Source organism: Cricetulus griseus, chromosome 3 (assembly GCF_003668045.3).
Source record: "Cricetulus griseus strain 17A/GY chromosome 3, alternate assembly CriGri-PICRH-1.0, whole genome shotgun sequence".
In the NCBI taxonomy this organism is placed as follows: domain Eukaryota; kingdom Metazoa; phylum Chordata; class Mammalia; order Rodentia; family Cricetidae; genus Cricetulus; species Cricetulus griseus.
In genome coordinates, this window is record NC_048596.1 from 260,324,590 (window position 1) to 260,348,463 (window position 23,874).

The 23,874-nt window shown below is 43.9% G+C and overlaps 1 long non-coding RNA gene across 4 annotated transcripts in view; it reads left to right on the forward strand.

The window, feature by feature from the left end:
* LOC103163096 overlaps positions 1-23,874 on the forward strand; it is a 43,621-nt gene that overhangs the window by 10,445 nt on the left and 9,302 nt on the right. Inside the window, exons 2-6 of one of the 4 annotated variants that reach the window (XR_003484349.2) lie at positions 9,952-10,210; positions 10,969-11,060; positions 18,514-19,642; positions 20,877-20,983; positions 21,257-21,337. This is a non-coding gene — a long non-coding RNA (uncharacterized LOC103163096). The remainder of the gene's footprint in view (positions 1-9,951; positions 10,211-10,968; positions 11,061-18,513; positions 19,643-20,876; positions 20,984-21,256; positions 21,338-23,874) is intronic. The other 3 variants (XR_003484350.2, XR_004769388.1, XR_003484352.2) reach the window with 3 other exon arrangements.

Sequence of the window (23,874 nt, forward strand, 5' to 3'; positions counted from 1 at the left end):
GAATGTGCGTATGTGCTTTGTGCATGTTTACTAAAAGCTTTGCTCTTCACACTTTATGGTGTACAGACCTATCCACTTGACATTCCCCATTTCCCCAACAGAAAAAGAACTATTTGCTAGGAGACCTCACTGGAATATTCTGATCTTTGTGTTCCCTGATAACAAAGCTTACTGGTGTTGCTGTGCTCTCCCCTTGGAAATTTAGACAGGGTCTCAAAATCAGTCTTCTCTTTCTGAGAATCAGATGCCACCAAAGGGGCAAGATAACCACACCTCAATTCCATGTGCTGGGAAGGAGGTTAGCAAAAAACGGGGGGGGGAGGGGGTTCAATCTTAAAAAAAAAAAAAAGGAAGTAAAGAGAATAAAAGACTGCTTTGGCGGAATTTGGATGGGTGTGAAGGGGAAAGGTCAACTTGAACCACTTTGGAAGGCATCAATAGAAATCTCAGTCAAGACCCCCAAATTGTCCAAGATCAAAAGTCATCCTATTTCAGCAGATTCCATGTTAAAATTTTGCCTTTCTCCAGTGATCTCATATAAACACGAGTGTTCATCAGGCGCGCCGGAGTCATTACTATTTATATTACTATACCCCGGCTGTGTGCAGTCAATTCATAATCGTCCAGTTTTTCTAATTAATCACAAAAGATTTTTGTTTTGCCTGCAGCTAGTTCTGGGGTGACTCACGATGGCAAGCCAAAGCTCATACATCAAACACAGGCCCTTTCTCACTCTGGCCTTCTGCTGGGGAATGCAGTTCGGTGCTTCGCCACCAAAGAGGTGCAGACTGGGCATGCGCGGCCCCAGGCAGCCGAGAAGCTTGCAGCTCTGTCCTCTGCTGCGCCACTTGTTATTTTTATCTGATGCGTTCTTAGGCCAAATCAGATCCAGAGAGCACAGCGAGGTTTCTAAATTCAGAGCTCTGCTCTTCTGTCTCCCTTTCTCCCTCTCTACTGACATCCTCTTTTATCAAATCGGCTGAAGACCACAGCATCTCCAACAGAGGGACACGGCACCATTTTTTTTTTTCATATTCTTCAGTGGTGGCCTTTTGTGAAGACAATGAAAAATAATAATAATGTCACCAAGAGAAGAAGAAAAAGCACAGATTCTGAATTTTCTCTTGCAATATCCAGGTCATGATGGCCAGTAAGAATATCTATTCTGTGTGCGGTGGTCTCATGGAAAGACATCTGAGTGTATGTCAGGAGGGGACAGACAAAAAGGAGTCCCTGAAGATACCTTCCTCCAGAACTGGGATGAGGACGGTTGGGGCCACAGCTGTTTGAGTCAGGACAGCTGTGTACGTTTCAAACAAATGAAGAGAGGGTCACCTGGAAGGAATCTGGCTGTCACTGTCCCATGTAAACCACACTGCATGGGATGAAATTCAGTTGCCATCACTCCATGAGGAAGACTTGTGCTGGAGGCAGCCCAGGAGAAATCCATCTGTCCAGTAGTTCTCTAAACCTTCCACATGCTCTAGAGGTGCCTGACAGCTTCTAGAAGCTGATTCTATATACATACAGTCAACCTTCTGCATCTGTGGAAGAAGCCACACTCACAGATTCACCCATCTGCAGAAAAAAAAATAGTCAAGAAAAACTCTGCATCTAACTAAATGCATGAAGATTGTCTTTCTATCCTGGGGTGCAGAGGGTTGAACCTAGATATATGTTCTACCACTGAGCTACACCCCCAACCTCTCTGAATATTCCTGTCATTCCCTGAACGACACAGCATAACAACTCATTGCATGTTTGTTGTGCATTGGGTAATCTAGAGTTGATTTAGAGCACACAGAAGGATGTGTACAAGTCATGTGCAAATACCATCATTTCAAAAGACTTGCACACCTACAAATGTGGGTCCACAAAGGAGATCATGGAGCCAACCATCAGCAGCTGTGCCTTCGTTAGTTTTGCTGGGCTTCCCTGTTCCCTAATGTTCTGGGTGTGCCATTATAACATAATTTGTGCAGAACCAGATATGCAAGGCACCGGCCTGCTTGTCCTTTCAAACTCCACCCTCAAATCCTCTCCTTCTAACTACGTTATCGCCTCTGCTAAACAGTCTCTCAGCTGCTCGCTCCTTGCCCACACCCACCACAAATATTTCCACTAGAGAAGAATTCTTTTCTACTTCTTACAGAACGTATTGCCCGCCACTGGCATGTTTTTATATACCTGCCTGGTTCCCTGACAGGACAGTGGAGACTCCCATCTCCTGCTTCAGATAGTTACTCTAGGATGAGGCTAACTGAACCCAGTGCTCCACCTTTGGCTTCCCAATCCTAGCCATTCTGAGGTTGTGTTTAGTGACTCACTCCCTCACAGGTGACCTATTCCCCTGTCTCCCCAGAGCTAAGTCTCCTCAGCCGGTGCACATTCTTCACATGCAGATCAATGTTGATGTGTCCTTTTTGAATCATAATTACAACAACAGCAAAGAATCTGTTATTATCTCTTGATTAGGAAAGGCCAAACATACCTGGATCTGTGTTTGGGCTTTTCCCCTCTTCTGAAACTATTTGCATATGTAAGGGGTGGGGGTGGAGCAAGGGACATCAAAGGACATCTGCTTGTTTGATCTAATTAGTCTATTTTTTTCTTCTCTACCAAAACACTAGAAAAGGGAAATTCCAGACAGTTCTTGAATCTCTGTGAAGTCAGTCAGTTTCTTGGACAAGAAGACATGAATTTTCTTTAACACACTGGCCACCTAACAAAAAAACAAGAGGACCCAGCCTTTGACTCCATGGTCGTTGATAATTTGTTTATTGGTGTTGGTCATGCGGCCTCTATTCTTATTTACAAGCAAACAACATTATGACCACTAGGTTCCTAGGGAGACAAACCTAAGCAGGCTGTTACAAACTCCCTGGGTATCTGGAAACAGTGGTGTCAGGGTGCAAAGGACATCACAACTGAGAAAAAGGACACAGTCTGCAGTGGGGTTCCTGGTAAGAGTCACTGCAAGTTCCCTTCAAGCCACATCCTAGGGGATGGGGGTGGGGTGCTCCAACCACATGGGTATGAATGAGCTACACTTCTTTGTCAAGGATGCAGGATAGACACAAAGAATACAAAGTGGCCTGTCTCTGTTACTTTCTACAGATGGAATGCCAGAGAATGGGAAAGGCATAGCAAGAGGCTTTAAGCAGGATGTGCTAGGGACTCTGGAAATGTCTAAGAGTACACTCCTCCAGAACAGGGGTAGAGAAGGAAGAAGAGATATAGAAGAGAGAGAGAAGGGGCGGGGAGGGAAGGAGAGGAGAGGAGAGGAGAGGAGAGGAGAGGAGAGGAGAGGAGAGGAGAGGAGAGGAGAGGAGGAGAAAGACAACGATGACAAGGTGGAGGTGAGAAGGGAGAGAGAGGAGAGGTAAGAGAGAGAGGAGGGGAAGACAGGAGGCAGAAGCAAAGGGGGGTGAAGGAACCTGAGTGAGCATCCAAGTGAGGAATGGAAATGGGCAGAGTTAGAGATACTTAGTAATGAAGAGAAAGTAAAAACAAAGAAGAAAAGAAGAAGAAGAAGAAGAAGAAGAAGAAGAAGAAGAAGAAGAAGAAGAAGAAGAAGAAGAAGAAGAAGAAGAAGACTGGATGTTTCTGGAAGAACAACTGGGATTAGGTTCTTCAGAATTCCAAGAAGTTTGTTCTGCTTCATCCAGTGTCTCTAAATATGAAACACAGACATGAGTTTATCAAAAACTGACCTGGGGTGGGCCAGAAAACCTCATGTCTATTGACAAAAACACAGATCCAGCAAAGAACTTTCCCCACCCCCTGTATTCCCTCTGCTTCCTCCTTGCAGAGGACTAGTAAAAGTCCCAGCAGCTTCCTAACATTCTAACAGCCTTCAGCAAACTTAAGTCTCCCTTTGTTAAAGAAGTGAAGAGTAGGAATGACATTGAGTCATTCCTCTAGCGTGGGCACACTGAGCTCAGACACAAGCCCAGAGCCTGGAATCACAGAGCATGCAACCTGACCAGACAGGCTCTGAAGTGCAGGCTCCTCCTCCCTCTCACATTCTACTGCCACCATAAGCCATTGGATGGAGAAACCACCACTGGAGGACTCAGAACGGACACTCAGAGAGGAGATTTCAGGTCTACCTAAAAATTCTAGAGGCAAGGACCATATCATTTGCGGCTAAAAGAAAGTTAGAATTTTACTTTAAGTTAAAAACTTAAAAATAATCACCTGTAATCACGCTGTACATGAGCTAGGGATGTAGCTGACTGAGCACATGCCTGGCATGGTCCAAACCTCAGCATCATAAGAGAGAGAGAGAGAGAGAGAGAGAGAGAGAGAGAGAGAGAGAGAGAGAATTCTTAAAAAATTGTAAATCCCACATCCCATTCAAATAACCACAGTGACTCTAGGTATAGTTTAGTATCCACACAGGTTTCCAGCTGGATTTTTCTAATTTACTTGTAACGTTCTGTAATATCAATCCTTCACCTCTCCCTCAGAAAAGATTATGAATTATCCCAATTTCTTGTTTTTAAATCCCTAAATAAAAAATGGCTACTCAGGTGGCTTTAAATTGGCACCATACACACTGAGTTCCCCACTGCATAGGCAGTGTGAGTCACGACACTAATTAATAGGTCCACTTGAAAGTAAAGGTGAAAAGGGGCAAATCTCTTTCAAATTCTTTCTGTACCAATATTCAAGACTGATGTAGAATCACTTCATTTATTTTTGTTTATCAGGTTTCATTTGGGTCTTTTTGTTGTTGTTTCATTTTTTGTTTTTTTTGAGACAGGGTTTCTCCATGTAGCCCTGGTTGTCTTAGAATTCGCTCTGTAGACCAGGCTGAACTCAAGCTCACAGAGATCCGACTGCCTCTGCCTCCCAATTTAATCCTTTAATCCGCCACTAGGATTAAAAGTGTGTGTGCCACCACCATCTAGCTGAATAGCTTCATTTTGAAGATTACCATTTGTAATGAAAAAACTCTACGCCAAGGATCCTTAAACCCAATCCCCTATCCTTCATTGAACTGAGATGGTACTTATGAAATAACAGAGTTTGACGTTGGCAAAAGGAGCTAATGGTTTCTTAGTGACCATTGGGTCCACATTTAGGTGTCTGTTCAGTCTCCATCGCTAGATGAGATGCAGAGGAGGGGTGGTAGAGGCTGACCACCACAGCCACACCATCAGACATCAGACCAAATATTAACAAGCAAGGAAGCTCAGAAATACTTAGGATTTAATGGGAGAGGTAGTTTTTTGGGAGGAGCAGGAGCCTTCCCTTTTCCAGCCACTACCAAGTAGGGAAACTTCTACCTTCAACTCCAATTCTGCTTCTCACTCAGGAATATGCTCCCAGCTTTATTCCCATAGGCACCCTCTAGAGTGACCTCCTTACCAAAGAGAAGAAAAAACTCACTAGTCCATGTGGTGAGATATTATTTATGACTTAATAAAGCTTGCCTGAAGGATCAGAATGCAAAGCTAGCCACAGCCATAGAAGCCGGGCAGTGGTGACATACACCCTTCATCCCAGGACTCGGGAGACAGAGGCATGAGGATCTCTGTGAGTTTGAGTCCACCCAGGGCTACATGAGAGTGAATCAGAATAAGAGAGAAACAGAGCTCACACCTTTAATTCCAGCACTAGAGAGATATATAAGGAAGAAGTAAAGGGTCTCATGTGAGATTCAGTTTCCAGGCTCAGGGAAGACAGGATCTCCATTTCAGCCTTGGTAGAGGCAAGAGCTACTAGCTGGCTGCTTTGCTTCCCTGATCTTCAGCTTGAACTCCAATATCTGTCTCTGGGTTTTTATTACTCATGCTACATGTCTAAACTAAAAGAAGGCCCCCCACAAAGTCTCCAGAAGTCCCCCCCCAGCTCATGGCTTCAGCACTCACTTAAGTTCTGGGCTCTGGGTTCTAATTCTAGATATAACACAAATAACAGAGTTCTAAGCTCTAGGATATGGCTCATGGTTCTTCAGTCTTTGTCCAGACTGTGCAAGGCCCTGGATTCCATCTACCTTACCAGACACCTTGTACACACCAAGGTTCCTAAGATAGACTAGACATCCTTTCTAGACCTTTCTCTAGACCTCCTTCCTCCAGGCAGATGGCCCAGGAAGGTAGAATGAGAACCAGCAGGGAGAGAATGATGGCTCCATAGCACAATGTTCAGCATCACATGACCCACTATTGGCCAAAAGTCACTTAGTCTCCTGTGTCTCCATGGCTTTGGGGGGCGGGGGAAGCATACAGGTGTCCAGGGGACTGAGGTAGTTATTAGTATAACAGTACAGAGAGACTGGGGCAGGTGATGGGTGTCATTTTCCTTCCTCCCCCCTCCTTCCTCCTCTTTGTTACCAATCCCTGTGCTCATTCATTTTCATTCCATACTTTTAGTCAAAGCCAAGACTGTTTGTGAGATGAAATACTTGATTCACTTGTAAATAGTCTCACAACAAAACTCTTAAATTGCCGGGCAGGGCGTTGGTGGCGAACGCCTTTAATCCCAGCACTCAGGAGGCAGAGGCAGGCGGATCTCTGTGAGCTCGAGGCCAGCCTGGTCTCCAGAGCGAGTGCTAGGCTCCAAAGCCACAGAGAAACCCTGTCTCGAAAAACAACAACAACAACAAAAAAAAAACTCTTAAGTCCAAAACAGTGTGCAAGCCTCACTTTTCAAATTTGTTTGTTCTTGGAAAAACAGAAACTGGGAACGTGACTCCGTGACAGAGTATATGTCTAGCATAGATGAGACGCTGGGATAGAACCTCATCAAAGGAAAAAAAATAGGAGGGAGATAGGGAGAGAGGGAGAAGGAGCAAAGAAGAAGAGAGATAAATTAAGACTGTCTCACAAATTAAAAAACAAAAGTAAAAAAAATCCAACATCTCATTGAAGGCTCTCCACACACACACACACACACACACACACACACACACACACACACACACACACAAGACTGCCTGAAAAACAGCGGATGAGTTCAGATCAGGAAGCTGAAAATGTCAGGCACTTCCACTCAGACCCTGTGATTTTTCATCCTTTGGCTGGAAGGACAATTACAGAGAAGGCTGTCAATCACAGGTATTGTGGAGTGAGTCACAGGACAGACTTTGAATGGCTCTGTTCCTGAGTGTCTGCTTTTCAGAGACAGAGGGAAGTGGAGGGGTTGTCTGCCAATTTATGAGCCTTCGATCAAATGAGGATAATGGCAGATCCTCCTGTCTTTCCTATAACCCTGCCTACACAGTGATCCTTCTCCAGGACCTGGAGGGACAGCTCACAAGCCACAGGTGACAGGAACAGCAAGCAGGAAAGGAGGTAGGAGGTGACTGTGTGTCATCCGTCATAGTGAAACGGTGACATGGATGCTGTGTGTTGAAAAGCCTAGCATTATTACCAACCTTACATTCTCCTAGGCAGCATTGGGTCCTGAAGAAAGAGGTTAAGCCAAGAGACTATTGGAGGCCAAAGACTGCTGCCCGACAAGGCTGTGGGCTTGGTTTCCTGTGCTCGCTAGCTAGCCCCTGTTTGGAGGCAGCTGCTCCATCCAGCTAAAAAGGCATGGCAAAGGCAGTCACTGTAGTTAGACTCAGCCTGATGTCAGCTACAAATAAAGCAGCTTAAGTATTTCACTAACACTCCTCCAAGGTGGTAGGGATGTAAGCTGACCTACAAACATCATAACGGGCCTTGAGTTTTACAGCATTGTCCCTTTCTTGGTGTGGACTTGAAGCCTCGATTCTTTTTTTTTTAATCTGGCTAAAAGGGGATGTATTTTATCATAATGGCTTTATATCTGATGTGTACAAGCCAACACAAATAGGGTATTAGAGGGAAACACTGTACCTCAGGCACCATTTTATGAGTGCTAGTGTTTACATCAAACAACATATCCTAAGAGCATTATATTAAGCGTGGACAAATCATTTGCCTGAGGATTAGGTGTTGTGCCATTGAAACACAATCCTGCTGTTGATTTTTTTCTTAACTGCCAAGCCAAACATGGTTGAAGACGAAACAATCAGTGCTACCACAGGAGCGAGCGTTTCCTTTTTCAAGTATGAGAAACAAGTCCAAGTTCAAACTAGAGCATGACAGCAGTGTTGCTTGCAATGTTTGATTGACCCACACACCATCACTGTGGTGTCTAACAGGTATCTCTGGATTTGACATCATTAGCAGAGTGTGCCAACTACACTATACTCTCCAAAGACAAAAGACAGAAAAAAAGAAAGCAGTGCCTGGTAGGATCTAACCAGGACCCCGGGATTCCCGCTAACCTGCTCCAGAGGACTCCACTGACCATTCTCAGCTATCCCATCCCAAATGAATGAGAGCAAGCAAGCTTTATATGGCCGATGATCTTACTTTCTAGCCAGAAACATATTCTCTGTGTTCATTTTTTCCAGGCACAGCCTCAGGTAACCCTGGACTGGCCTTGAACTTGCTAAGTAGCTGAGGATGACTTTGAGTTTTTGACTCTCTTGTTTTTACTTGCTCAGTGCTGGGATTACTGGCCCACATCACCACACTATTTGAAGAACTAAGCCCAGGTCTTCATTCATGCTAGGTGACCACTTTCCTCACCCAGCTACACCCTAACCCAGGAACATATTCTTGAAAATGCTGCAAAGCAATTCAGAAATAAACAGGGGTCCTTAGAGGGTAGGAAAGGGAGGGGAGGGCAACAGAGGTTCCAAAACACAATCAAATAGCTAGGAGGCAAGGGGAGGAGGCCAGGGGTGGGGTGGGGATGGGAGGGAGAACTGTGGTTGAAATGTAAATGAAATAAAAAGAGTTAATTCCCCTGATCTATAGCACAGCAGGGAAAATATTGTTTTAAACCAACAGTTCTCAACCTGTGGTTCTCTCCCCGTTGGGGTAAAATGACCCTTTCATAAGGGTCACCTAAGACCATTAGAAACCACAGATATTTGAATTACAATTCATAATAATATTAAAATTACAACTATAAAGTAGCAACAAAAATAATTTTATGATTGGAGGATCACCACAACATGAGATATTAAAGGGTCCCAGCACTAGGAAGGTTGAGAACTACTACTTTAAACACTTTGTTAGATGTTTTATAAAGAAACAGAAGAGGGTTGTGCGCACCACTGGGTGGTAGAGCATTGCACAAGGCCTTAGCATTGCCTGTAGGACTAGAAGGGAGGAGTTTGTATATTCCCAGTAGAAAAAATGACACATATTTGAGGAAATGTCAACCCCCTGGTGTGATAATTACACAGCAAAATACATGTATCAAATTATAACAGAGTGCAGTCGTTGTGTGTCAGCTAAAATTGCGGTGTGTGTGCACATGAGTGCACATACACATACTTGGGGACTGTGAGTATGGAGGCTGTAGGCCGACATCAGGCATGCTCCTCCTTCCCTTCTCCATCTTGTTTGTTGAGACAGGTTCTCTCACTGAACCTGAGCTGCTTGCTAACAGGCCAGATCCTCCAGCCATTGAGTTCCTGAATGCCCCTGTCTCTGCCTCCATAGCAGCAGGAGGCACATACACCACTTCAGCTTTTTGTGGGTGCTGGGGAGCCAAACTCTGGAGCCCATTCTTGCACAGTGAGCACTTAATTGAGTGAGCCATCTCCTCGGCCCCCTCAATTTCTTTTTAATCTTGAAAAAATAATCCATAGATGGTCATTGGGCATATTCGCAAACTGGAGATTTGTTAGATGGTCTCTAAAGTTTTATACTATGAGATTTGTCTCATGGACAAGAAATATCTTACTTTTTCTTAAAGTTTAAATGAAACATTCTGCCTTCACAGCAAATCACTGCCGTGTTTCAAATTCGGTCAAAGAAGACTGGCCACATATAGAATGCATTGTATTATTTCCTTGAATAAGATGGTAATTTAGAGTGATACCCTGAGTTAAAACCTTCACTCAGCCACTGGTAATCTGTCGGTTTAACCTGAATTTGTTTCCCGTACAACAAGCAGGAGCAATGATGCCAAGTACGCTAGTGTCTGTGAAGACGAAACACCTTCAGCACTAGGAATTACTCTGCACCTTCTTCCGCCAGTCAGCCTTTCACCAGTCCTGCACTGAGGACTGGGGACAGCTCTCAACTTCCTGTTCTCAGCCTTCCCTTCCCTGTGCCTCCCAATCCATGTTTACCATCAGAGCAGAAAGAATTTGGAGAAAGGAATGCCTTGGTCTAAGGAGACGATACTGAGCTGGATGGCACTTTCTCAAGTAAGGCCAGTCACTATCTAGTAGACCCCTTCCTTCCAGGGTGGTTGTAACACAAATGACACCTGTCTCTGGGTCCATCCAGAACCGTGCCATCTTCTCAAGTGGGCCACATAGGAATACAGACAATAAAATACCATCACCAACTTGGTCCTCTGCAGACAGAACTATAGAAGGAGAAAACCATTATTTCCCAAATAGTAATTGTTTCCATTGAACAAAGTTAATGATGCCAACAAGCTTAAAGTGTGGCAGAATCAAAGAGAATATATAGCAGAGAATATGAATATGTACTGGAGACTATGAATATATACTGGAGACTGTGAATATATACTGGAGAATATGACTATATACTAGAGAATATGACTATATACACACTTCTCCAGCAAACCACCCAAGAAACTATTCAGGTGGGTCTATTCGGCCACTAATTCATGTCCCTGCACATGTTTAATTAGCATTTATATACCAACCGCTGTGTCACACCCTGGGGACACACCAGGGAGACAGACTCAGTCACTGTTTTTAAATTCTTGGTCCATGGGTTTCTACAAATGACCAATACCTTGTAACTACTCATTAAATTCTTACTGCTTGAGAAATGACAGGGAATCCTGAATTCATTCAGATCTGATAGTATTGGGGAGCTGTAATTCAGCCAAGCCACAAGTCCGAGCAGCTAAATACACTTGGACTTCGTGGACCCCTTTACAATCTGTTGTTGTCAGGTTCATTCATAATCTCATTTCTTTATTTTGAAGATGTTGGAAGTGCTTTTTGCTGAAGAGATTCTGTCCAGGTCCTTGTGTAAAGTGACTCGACTCTACACGTGTATACTCTGAGTCACCTCCAGGTAACTTAAACCAAATGTTATGTAAATATTTTTTCTGCTGTATTGTCTAGGGAACGATGACAAAACAAAAGTCTACATGTTCAGCACAGATGGAAGACTTTTCTTGAACATTTTGGTTGAATCCATAAATGTGGAACCTATGAATACATGTGGAAACTGTAAATAACTGGTATCGCTTTCCTGTCAAATTGCCTGGAAAATGTTAAGACTTGGATTCCATCATCTGAATATGTTCCTGAGTAGCTAAAGTATAAAGAAAGAAATCTGGGTGACATGAGGCAGTGGAGCAAGGGCTCTTATTCCTTAGTACAGGAAAGTTCCAGAACATTCTATTTCCTTTCCTTTGCCTTAATCACATTGTTTGTGACTCCAGGTGAGTCATTTCCTCCCCAGTGTCCCCACTTCAGTCAGGCCTGAACTAAGAAGAATTCTCACCAAACCTACCATAAGCTTCAGCACAGCTAAACAGTGCAATCTTATGCACACGAGTTGATTATTATCTTTAAGATTGCCTCGAGATTGCCTCTCTTCCTTTTCTATCTCAGCCCACCCAATGTAGTGCTCTGCCACAGAGTCCCAACCTTGTTTAAAAATGGTTCTGTAGCCATTAGCTCTTGTCACATATTTCTAAACATAGAATTCAATCCCCTTAAACTAAGTTGCCAATCTTTTTTCAAGTAGCCATTGACAACCAAAGCAATTTCTTTGAAGAATATTTCTAGTCTATGGCCATACCACCCTGAATGCATTCGATCTCATCTAAAGAGTATTTCTAGTAAATATATTGGTAAATGGATTCCTCTAACTGGTACTCTAAAGAAACCATCACATATTGGGGGCAGGGCCTCATTGTGTAGTCCTGGATGGCCTAGAACTTACCACATAGACCAAGTTGGCCTTGAACATACAGAGATCTGCCTGCAACTGCTCCCTTAGTGCCAGGATTAAAGGTATGCACTACCATGCCCAGCTCTCAGTGTAGCATCTCATTCTACTCAACCCTAGGTTTCTCCCTCCATTTTCTACAAGTGAGATATTAGAACATGTACCACTCTGTTTTTCTTTCTTTCTTTCTTTCTTTCTTTCTTTCTTTTTTAAAGGTTTCTTTATTTATTTTGTGTATAGTGTTCTGTGTGCACATATGCCTGCAGGCCAGAAGAGGGCATCAGATCCTATTAGGGATGGTTGTGAGCCACCATGTGGTTGCTGGGAATTGAACTCAGGACCTCTGGAAGAGCAGTCAGTGCTCTTAACCACTGAGCCATCTCTCCAGTCCCTCAATGTTTTTCTTCTACACAGATGGGAGGGTTTTCGGGTATATAAGTCTCTGCACTGTTGGGAAATGGCTAAGAAGATTTGCATATGTGGCTCTCACCTCTACACCTCAGAACAAAAAGCTGACACATGAAAATTCACCGCCACAGAAGTTAGAAACTAAAAAAGCCTGCACACTTTGTCCTGGAACTTCTTTGGTACTTCAAGCCCCTCCATCACAGATTCTAGGATTTGTCTAACTCTTACTTCATTTGCCAAAACAATTAGACTCCACCTCTTTACTCTACCTGTCTTTCTGCAGCCCAGAGAAACCTTCCCCATTCTGAGGCAGCCACCTCCTTGCCCCACGTATTAAGCTCCAGGTAACCATAATGTGTACACTTGCCACCAAACAAAATGCATATGAGATCTCAATTTACTGAAAACAAATGACTCTTCGGTGTGGCATGATGTCTCAGCAAAGACACTCTCTACTTTGCTAAGAAAGAGAAAGGTAGTTTAATATTTGGAATTGTCAAATGTGGGTTTAGAGGGATGGGTTGTTTCTGTTTTTTGTTTTTGTTTGTTTTTGTTTTTGTTTGAGACAGAGTCTGACATAACCCAGGCTGACCTAGAAATCCTGAAACTTTTGTATTCACTAGAATCACAGGTGTGTGTCACCAGGCCCAGCCTGGCCTACTACATCTGTTTTAAAATAAACTGGCACCCAGCCATGGTGGTTCATGCTTCTATCCCCAGTGCTTGGAACTGAGGCAGGAGGATTGTCAAGTGTTCAAGTCCAGCCCAGGCTATGTATGAGTTCTAGGCCAGTCAGAAAGCAGGCCTCAAAAAAAGAAAGAAAGAAAGAAAGAAAGAAAGAAAGAAAGAAAGAAAGAAAGAAGGGAAGGAGAGAGGGAGGGAGGGAGGGAAGGAGAGAGGGAGAGAAGGAAGGAAGGGAGGGAGGGAGGGAGGGAGGGAGGGAGGGAGAAAAAGAAAAAGAACAAGGAAACTTGGACCCACAATCAATTTGCTGCAGAGTTGGGCATTTGATACTGATACAATTTTAAGGTTAATTTCTCCCACCAGTCACTACTTGGTTATTTATTAGGCTTATTTACCATGCATTTATTAGGCTTCAACCCTTGACAAGGAAGCCCTAGACACCAAACACCCATGGACAGAGATATTCAAACAGGGAGAGAACAGTCATATGATCTGGGGGAAAGTAGCTGGCTGCTGAAAGCCCCAAGGTCCTATTGGAAGACAGGGTTTTGAAAGACTTTAGCCTACTCATCATAACCTCTGTGGACAAATCAATTTCCCAAGGCAGAATGTCCTAGGGTCCAAGGACCGGCGTACGTGTCTATAGCCTTTTGCACACTTTCCTTCCTAACTGCTGACTCACCAAGAAGTTGAGCAAGCGGCCAGCCTTCTGCAACCTCTGTTTCTTTACCTGAATAATGGGAATGAACATAACTGCTAGAACAGACATAAGGTCCAAACTGAAGGCAGATTTATCAAGTCTTCAGCGCCAGAATCTTGAAGGCCAAAATGTCTCTGTCTCTGTCTCTTTCTCTCTCTCTCTCCTCTCTCTTTCTGTCTATCAGAAAGTTTAAGCCTCTTTTCTTGGTTTCTGTCACTTGCTTATGTGTGAAGGCACCATTATGTGTTTTTCCTCTTAAGAACATTCCAGCAACACAACCTGGAAGAAGTATTTCTTTTTTTTTTTTTTTGCGATTCTTTTTCTTTTTTTAATTTTTAATTTGAATTAGAAACAAGATTGTTTTACATATCAATCCCAGTTCCCTCTGCCTCCCCTCCTCCCCTGTCCCCCAACTAACACCCTATCTATTCCATACCCTTTCTGCTCCCCAGAGAGGGTGAGGCTGTCATATCCTTTGGGATAGGATCTAGGCCCATCCCATGTGTCTAGGCTCAGGGAGTATCACTCTATGTGGAATGGGCTCTCAAAGTCTATTCCTATGCTAGGGATAAGTATTAATCTACTACAAGGGGCCTCATAGACTTCCAAGGTCTCCTCACTGACACCCACGTTCATGGGTTCTGGATCAGTCCCATGCTAGTTTCCCAGCTATCTGTCTGGGGACCAAGAGCTCTCCCTTGTTCAGGTCAGCTGTTTCTGTGGGTTTCACCAGCCTGGTTAGGACCCCTTTGCTCATCACTCCTCCTTCGCTGCAACTGGGTTCCAGAGTTCAGTTCAGTGTTTAGCTGTGAGTATCTGCTTCTACTTACACCAGCTACTGGATGAAGGCTATAGGATGGCTTATAAGTTAGTCTTCAATCTCATTATCAGAAGAGGGCATTTAAGGTAGCCTCTCCTCTGTTGCTTAGAATGTTAGTTGGTGTCATCTTTGTAGATCTCCAGACATTGGAAGAAGTATTTCAACCAAGCCAACACCTTGGTTTTACAAACAAATCAGCAGACTAATAAAGGCTATATGGTTTTGTTTTTGTTTTGTTTTGTTTTGTTGTTGTTTTTTTGTTTTTCGAGACAGGGTTTCTCTGTGTAGCTTTGGAGCCTAACCTGGCACTCACTCTGGAGACCAGGCTGGCCTCGAACTCACAGAGATCCGCCTGCCTCTGCCTCCCGAGTGCTGGGATTAAAGGTGTGTGCCACCAACGCCCGGCAAGGCTATATAGTTTAAGAAAGGCCACATGGCCAATTGCTAATGAGATGAGATTGGCAAAGTCAAAGAAGCTGAAGAGAGTAGCATATACAGACCATCTTTTGCCAGGATCTTCATGGTCTATTTCTCTAGAGACATTAAAGAATAATACATTTTCTATTTTAAAAAATTATTTTTCATTTTACATACCAATCCCAATTCCCTCCCTCCCCTTCTCCCATTCCCCATCTCCCCTTCTTCCCACCCCCCATCCATTCCTCAGAGTGGGTAAGGCCTTCCTTGGGGAGTCAGCAAAGTCCAGCATGCCAAGTTGAGGCAGGCCCTTCCCCCACTGTATCAATGCTGAGCAACATATCCTACCATAGGGAATGGGCTCCAGAAAGTCAGTTCATGGCCCTGGGATAGGTCCTGGTGCCACAGCCAGCTTTCCCACCCCCACTCCCACCCTCTGCCTAATAGATCAAGCCACATAACTGTCATTCACATTCAGAGGGTCTAGTTCAGTCCCATGCAGGTTCCCCAGCTGTCAGTCCATAGTTCATGAGCTCCAACTAGCTCGAGTCAGCTGTCTCTGTGGTTTTCCCTATCGTGGTCTTAATCCCCCCTGTTCATACAATCCCTCCTCCCTCTCTTCAACTGAACTCCAGGAGCTCAGCTCAGTGCTTGGCTGTGGATCACTGCATCTGCTTCCATCAGTTACTAGATGTAGGTCCTATGTTGACAATTAGGGTAGTCACTAATCTGATTAAAGGGGAAGGTCCGTTCTGATGCCCTCTCTACTATTGCTAGGAGTCTTAGCGGGGGTCATCCTCATGGATTCCTGAGAATTCCTCTAGGACCAGGTTTCTCCCTAATCCTATAATGGCTCCCTTTATGAAGACATCTCTTTCATTGGTGAGCTACACATTTACAGGTACTGATTAATTGATGTTTCTTCTAAAGTCACCAAGTCACTGGAAAGATGACAGGAAAAGAGGTCTGGAATGACGTCTGGTGGGAAAGAGAGGAGTTATCAAAGGGGTATCATTCACCACGTAGATCTGGAAGAGGTATGAGAGGAATTGGGTGGAGCTCTGGAACTGAATCAGAGATGTGTGATAAACTCTGACCTAGCCAGCTTCATGATGAGACACACAAGAGCTAACAGGGGCGTAATGATGGTGGAATATACTCACAACTTAATGAGAGGTGAAAGCAAGATTACCTAGAGGAGTCATTCTTGGCAACTTCATGCTTGGAAGTCATTTTCTGCAGCATCTCATGGGATTAGAATGACCGACGTTTTACATCTTCATAATAATGTAATTAATAAAATGAGTAACATTTGGTCAGTTTGTGACATCCCACCAGATGTGGTATACCTGACATCATTCGTCTTCCTTTATTTTTATGCAGCCAGGAGAGGAAAAATACTGCCTAAGCAATGGGGTTAGTCAGACCCTGACTAGATTCCAACGTCACCATTCATCTCCTAACTACTATGAGGCCAGCTTACTCATCTGCTAAATGGGAATAATAGTTGTCTACTACGCAAAATGAGGATAAGAGCAAAATGAGTTCAGATACATAGATTACACAAAAGGCTGAAACCCCCCCCCCCCATTGCTTTTCTTTACCCTGTTTCTCTAGGCTAGAGTCTAGCAACACTGGGGAAAGAGGGACTTAGTCCATCAAGCACAACTTGTCATACTGTGGATTTTATTGTCACCGTGATTTTGATCTGAAGTGCCAGTGTTATCTGGTTTCTGCACTCCTGTCACAGGCTGCCTGGCTCCTCCCCTATACACACATTGTCTACCAACAAGTGGGCCTACAGGTTTAATCTAAACTCTTCTTTTGCAGTGGAGTGTTTCCAGAAATCCTCACGATCTCCTAATGTTGTGACATTCTGACACTCCCACCAGTAACAAAGACCTACCCATCACCCTTTACCCTTGCTTACCATCCCTAAGTGCAGACTCCTCATCTCCAGACAGAGGGGCCTCATCACATAAGAAACCCTCAGGGTAGGTGCAGGGTGCTCTACACTCTAGGTCCGTTCTTAGCTTAGGTGTCTGTCAAGACCTTTAGGGCTGGGTTTCAGATTGACTTCTTCAAAATACCAGCCAGTGGCAAGATCACAGATTTACAGATCTGCAATTTAGAACAATATCAAAAGATTCTACAGGGGTTGGTGTGGTGCTGAACTCCCTTAGTTCCAGCACTCCTTGGTTGGGGCATGAGTAGCAAGCTCCAGGCCAGGTAGGGCTACATAATGAGACTCTGTCTCTATAAGTAACCAAACAAAATAAATAATAAAAATAAAAAGATTATATGGGGGGAGCAGTTCTGATAGACAGAAGCTCTTTTTTTCTTAAGTGTTAAAATCTGTTTGCCTATCTCTTCCACTTATTGATCTTAATTCCACTTTCAAAACAGAGAAAATAAGCTAAAAATTCCTTCTTTCCTGTCCTCTGTCACATAGTCCATAATAGATGAGTGATAATGAGACTATTATTCCTTTCCCTAAGCTTTGTTTGGAAGTAACAAACAATGACAAAATGGTTATGAATAGCCAGCTTAGCTACACTTCCAGCTGGGGGTGTAACTCAGTGGTTAGGTGTATAATGCTTGCCTGTAACATATGAAGCCCTTGGGTTTGACTCCCAAGCACCGCAATAAATGATAAGTAAATAGATAAGTACAAAGCTTCTACATCTCCTAAGATAACCTCTAGAAAGCAATTTTTAAAAAAGAACAAGGAAAGGCCACAATCTTACTACATAGCCCTGGCTGGCCTTCAACTCACTATTATATAGATAGACTGGGCTGTCCTTGAATTCACAGAGAGATCTACCCACCTCTGCCTCCCAAGTGCCAAGTGCTGGGGTTAAAGGTGTGTGCCACCTGCAGGGCTAGAGAGCAAACAGAAATGGAAGAGGAATTGCAACGAATATCAAAAGCAAAACCAAGGGCCAACCAGGTGCCTCAGCAGGTAAAGATGCTGGATACACAGGCTGCTCACCTGTTCAGTCCTGGAAAGCATGCAAAGACGGAAGGAGTACACAGACTCTGCAGAGGTGTCCTCTGACAACCACAGGCACCTCATGGCATGCCCTCCCCACTGTACATTCACACTCGTGTGCACGCACACACACACACGCACACACAAATGATTGTTTTAAGTAAAATGAAGACAAGACCTTCCTCCTCTGATATTTAGGCATATTTTCACTGGGAAAATGTTACCAAACCGATGCATAGTGGGTGAGGCTGAAAGCGACCTTGTGGAATAAGTATGGTTTTATTTTGGAACCTAAGTGAGTGGGCTCCTTAGAGGGGTGAGCCAGTTCCAGATGTTCCAAGTGGTGGAGGCAGAAGTGTGTCGGCACCCAAGTTCAAATGTTGCCATGCTAACTCCTAGCATGGGAGATCTGAAGGAGAGGTCTTTAAAAAGGAAATTAACTTGAAGTCATTGTGGCAACCCCTAATGCACTATGACTGGTGGTATCCTTATAAGAAGGGTGACACTATGCCATGGTCATGTGTCCCTTTCATCTCATCATTTACAGGAGGCTAAGGCAGAAGGATTGCCACAACTTAGAGGCCAGCTCAGAAAACACAGTATGATTCTGTCTAAAACAATAATAAATTTTAAAAGGAAGAGACCAAGATAAGCAGCCTCAAAGGAAGGACAACCATATGAAGACTCGGGCTGAAGGTAGCATCTGCAAGAACAATACAGAGACCTCCGGAGAAACCAGCCCCACTTTGAGCTTGGATCCCAGCCTCCAGAACAACAAGGAAATACATTTCTATTATTAAATCAAGTCCATGGCCTTCTATCAGAGGATCCATATATGCACTAGTATCAGATGTCCTGATTCTAAGCTCCCTATGGATGGAAAACTTCACCAGGCTCTTGAGGATGGCATCACTAGATAGTGAGGGCCTTGTGTGCCCTGGAACCACTGTGAGTGACTTGGGTCACTTGTCTGTCCTGCCAAAGTCACTTAAAACAGCAGCATGAAGCCACTCATGGCCTCACTTTGCCCTATCATCCCACTGGTGCTGTACCCACAAGCTTAAAGCCTGAGGAGGTCCCCCTGGGAACCTGAGAGCATTTCTTACAGGAATTTCACAGGGGACCATATAAAGAACCTCTTTGAAGAATTAGCATCAGCGCTGGAGAGATGGCTTAGTGATTGAGAGCACTGGCTTTCTTTCTTTGGACCCAGGATCAGTACCCAGCATCCACATGCACTTCACAATTGTCTGTAATACAAGTTCCAGGGGATCTTACACCCCCATACAAGCAAAACCCTGATGTATATTAAATTAAAAAATTAATAAATCTTAAAAAAAAGAAAGAAAAAGAATTAATGTCAAGCCCCTGATAAATGTGTACAATGGGTAAAGAGAAAGCTGTATTTGGTTTGAACACATGGCTCCTTCCTGGTAACTGTGCCTTTAATAGCTTACCAGAGACATGGACTTGCAAGAGTGGGACAGACACACCAGGCTTTCTTAGCACAATAAGCCTGCAGTGATTCCAAATTTTCACCAAGCTGTTGATTAAACAGTTCAGACTTATAATTTGCCAGAAAGCTCTGCCCCATGCCTCTTCCACTGCTCTTCCTTAAGACCACTGAAGGAATGACATAAGACTCCCACAAGTGTTCATCAACCCCTGCTGTTATGGTATGATCCCATGCTTCTCAGGGGAGTATGATCTAGGTATAAAGACATATTTGCCACACCTAAACTTTCTTCAGAATTTAGTTTTGTGGGATGCAATTGGTCTATGTGTATCATAGACTATTATGCTCTTGAGAGCTTTGGTAAAGATGGTGTTTGCAAACCCTTTTGTTCCTAGAGCTACAATAAGATAAATACAACTGAATAAGGCATCTCAGTAAGGATTACTATTGCTGTGATGAAACACCAAGACCAAAGAAACTTGGGGAGAAATGGGTTTATTTGGCTTACACTTCCACATCACAGTCAGTCATCAAGGAAATTCAGGACAGCAACTCAAGCATAGCAGGACATGGAGGCGGGAGCTGATGCAGAGGCCATGGAAGGCTGCTACTTACTGACTTGCTCATAATGACTTGCTCAGGTCTCCTTTCTTATAGAACCTAGGACCATCAGCCCAGGGATCACATCACCCACAATGGGCTCTGCCCTCCCCTATCTATCACTAATTAAGAAAATGTCATACAGGCTTGCCCACAACACCATCTGATGGAGGATTATTTATTGGTTGATTGGTTGGTTGGTTGGGTTTTTTTGAGGCAGGGTTTCTTGAAGAGCTCGGATTAAAGGCCTGCACTGACACCACCACACCTGGCCTGGAGGCATTTTCTTAATTGAGGTTCCCTCCTCTCAGATGATTTTAGCTTGAATCCAGTTGACATAAAACTAGCCAGGACATAATGTATACATGAAATGTAACAGGAACAGGGGCTCAAGAAAAGGAGGTGTCCATTAAAAAAAGTGTTATGGGGGGAGCTGGAGAGATGGCTAAGTGGTTTAAAGTGTCACTGCTCTTGCAAGAGGACCTAGGTTGGGTTCCCAGCACTCACATCATGGGGTTTGAAACCACCTGTAACTCCAGTTGTGGGGGAATCCCACTGTACTCTGGCTTCCTACGCACATGTAGTATATAAAAACTCATGCAGATACACACACACACACACACACACACACACACACACACACACACACACCTAAAACCAATTAAAAAAAAAAAGAAGCTCATTATGGAGGTGATTTCACAGAAGAAACAGCCTACACTGAAGAAAATCAGATGTCTTCTCATAGTACCCCAAACAGTGAGAGAGATGGGCATGACAAAAGGCAAAACAGCCACAATTCTTCCCTCCACATTGACCCTGAGTCTACTTAATTCATGTTTTTCGTTATTCATCAGCTCCATGATGGTCACAAACCTACTTCCAGTGGTGTAGAGTCCATCTACATAGTCTCCCCTTGCCCACACTCTTGACTTCCTACCTGCCCAACGTCTACCAGCTGAAGGTAACCAGGGGAAATATACAGTTTGTTCCTTTTTTAAGTTTGTTGGGGTGGGGGCTCAGTGTTTAAGAGCACTGAATGAATGTTCTTCTGGAGGTCCTCGGTTCAATTCCCAGCACCCACAAGTTGGCTCACAACCATCTCTAGCTGTAGTCCCAGAGAATCCGACATCCTCTTCTGGCATGCAAATGTCCATGCAGACAAAATACTCATATGCATAAAATTCATTAACAAATAAACTTCTAAAACTAAATAACATTTGTTTTAATTATTTAGGGGGAGTACACATTGGACTGGAAATCAAAGAACAGTGGAGTCTTCTTCCAATTTTACTTGGATTCCAGGTATCAAACTCAGGTAAGGTGACTTTCAGGGCAAGGGCTTTTACCCACTGAGCCTTCTTGCCAGCCCTTGGTTTGTCCTTAATTTAAATTTATTTTAAACCTATGAGAAAACTTTCAACTAGTTCAAAAGTTCCTAGCATTAAATGTCCAGTCAATTCAATCTCTCTTTCCCCAAAATGACTATTTCATATTTCTTTCCCGTCTTCCTTACAAGGCAGAAGACCCTCTTCTCTCCCAAGGCTCTGTCTTGCTTCTCAGAGAAAATAGAAATAACAGCAGCTCCACTGTGCCTTCCAAAAACTCTGTTCTTTTTTCTCTCTTTTTCTTTTTTCTTTAAACAATATCTCTAGCTCACAAATCCCCATTCAGCTAGGAATGATCTTCAACTCCTGATCTTCCGACCACCACCTCTCAGGTGCTGTTAATAGAGGTGTCCACCACCAAAAATGGTTTATACAGTCCTGAGGTTTGAACCCAGGGCTTCATGCTTGCTATCAGAGCTCTCCACCTACTGAGTTACATTCCCGGCCCAAGGCATGAGTTGTTTTTTGTTTTGTTTTTTTTTTCTTCCCTTGTGCCAAGAACAGAACCGTGAATCTTGTACATGTTAGGTGAGCACTCTCACTGAGATACATCCTCAGCCTTCCCACAGCCCAGGTCTACAACTCACATTTCTTTCTATTATTCTCTAACTTCTGAGGCAAGTGTTCAGTTGAGCTTCGTATTGAACACTTCTAGCCTGGCTCTGGGTTTAGCAACTCCTATTTTTTTAAAATTCTGATTCACCTTTTTTCCTCTCACTTGGAAACCATTCCCACCTATATACCAAAGAGTTCTCATCATTGCCTTCTTTTTCATGAATGAAAGTGACCAACCCTTACCTCCCACATCTATGTTAGGCTTCTCCCCACCACCTCCACCCCCTAAACACCCAAGAATCATCTCCTATAAGGTTTCTGCATCTTTACCTCTGGCTTCTGTGGTCATCTCATCACACTTCTCCCCACCCCCATTCCACGGCTCTACTTAAAATTGTTGCATTGAATCTTATCACCCATTCCAGGTCCTCATCTTAGAGCCTGGATGCAGGACTTGACATGTTTGACTCCCTTGCAGAACATCATGCTTTTCAGACCTACACACATACAGCCCTTGCAGCTTCCTCCTACATCAATGGGGCAGCTCCTTTGGTCCTCCTTGCTCACATCTCCTCCTTGGTCTGTCCCTGAAACATTGTGGTGCCCCTGAGCTCAGCACCTGCCTAATGTTATATGCCCCCACACACCCCCCACGCCATCCCCTGCATGATTTCTTCTGGACCTGTAGCTTTAAATACCATCCACACACTTGTGACTCTCCAAGTTTAGCTGCAGGATGGAGTTTTAACTTACATTCCAAACTCCTGTACCAATCAAGACTCAACATCCTCACTTAGGATGATGCAAGCAGAGTTCTTAATTTGCCAATCTAAACTACCTCTTTCCCAATTATCCCTAGATCACTCAGGAAACACCTCCACCATCACATAGCTGCTCAGACCACAACTCAAGAGGTCATCCCCACCCCATCTCTTTCTCTTCTACTGCACACCTAGTCATTCACCGATGAACTCTTGGTCAGTCCCTGAAACACCCTGAGCCCAACTACTGCCTCTCACCATATCCACACAGCCCCATACTTCAATCCACCAGCACAGTCCTCTGAAGCTAAGTGACTCGTTTGACTTCATCTGTCTTCTTCTGCAGCAGAACATTTTCCAAGAGCTTCAGCATTTTTCTTTTCTTTTCTATTTCTTTTCAGAGTATAATTTCCATGCTGTAACTCAGATCTCCTCGTCTCCCTGCTCAGCTCCCTCCAGTGGCTTGTTAGGGCACCATCAATAAAGTTCAAGGTCAGGATTTTGCCTGTTAAGCCCCCGGTGATCCAACCACTCACTGACTACTGTTTCATTCAGCCTTTCTCCCCTGGACCACTCATCTCCAGTAATACTACTTCCTCATTGTCCATTGACCAAGTATTCTTTTCTGCCACTTGCTGCCAAGCTTTGCACACAGCCCTCCACCATCATCACTACCAGATCCAGGTCTGTTTCTTCAGGATGATCTTACTGCTCACCTACGAAATTTGAAAATAATGCACCCTCTTCTTCCTTCAGTGTTTTTTATTAAGATTTTATTTATTATTTGTACAACATTCTGCTTCCATGTATATCTGCACATAAGAAGAGGGCACCAGACCTCATAACAGATGGTTGTGAGCCACCATATGGTTGCTGGGAATTGAACTCAGGACCTCTGGAAGAGCAGTCGGTGCTCTTAACCTCTGATCCATTTCTCCAGGCCCCCTTCGGTGTTTTTATGTTTGTTTGTTTGTTTGTTTGTTGCCTCTGTGCCTGGGGGCAAGCCCAGGATGCCAAGCACATTTTAAGTGTCCTGCCATTATGCACCTCAGTTCTGATGTCCTGATGCCATAGCTTGCCTTGTCGTCTTATATCACTTTATGAATAACCCAGTCACACTCAATTCCCATTTCTCCCAGGTCTACCCTCCT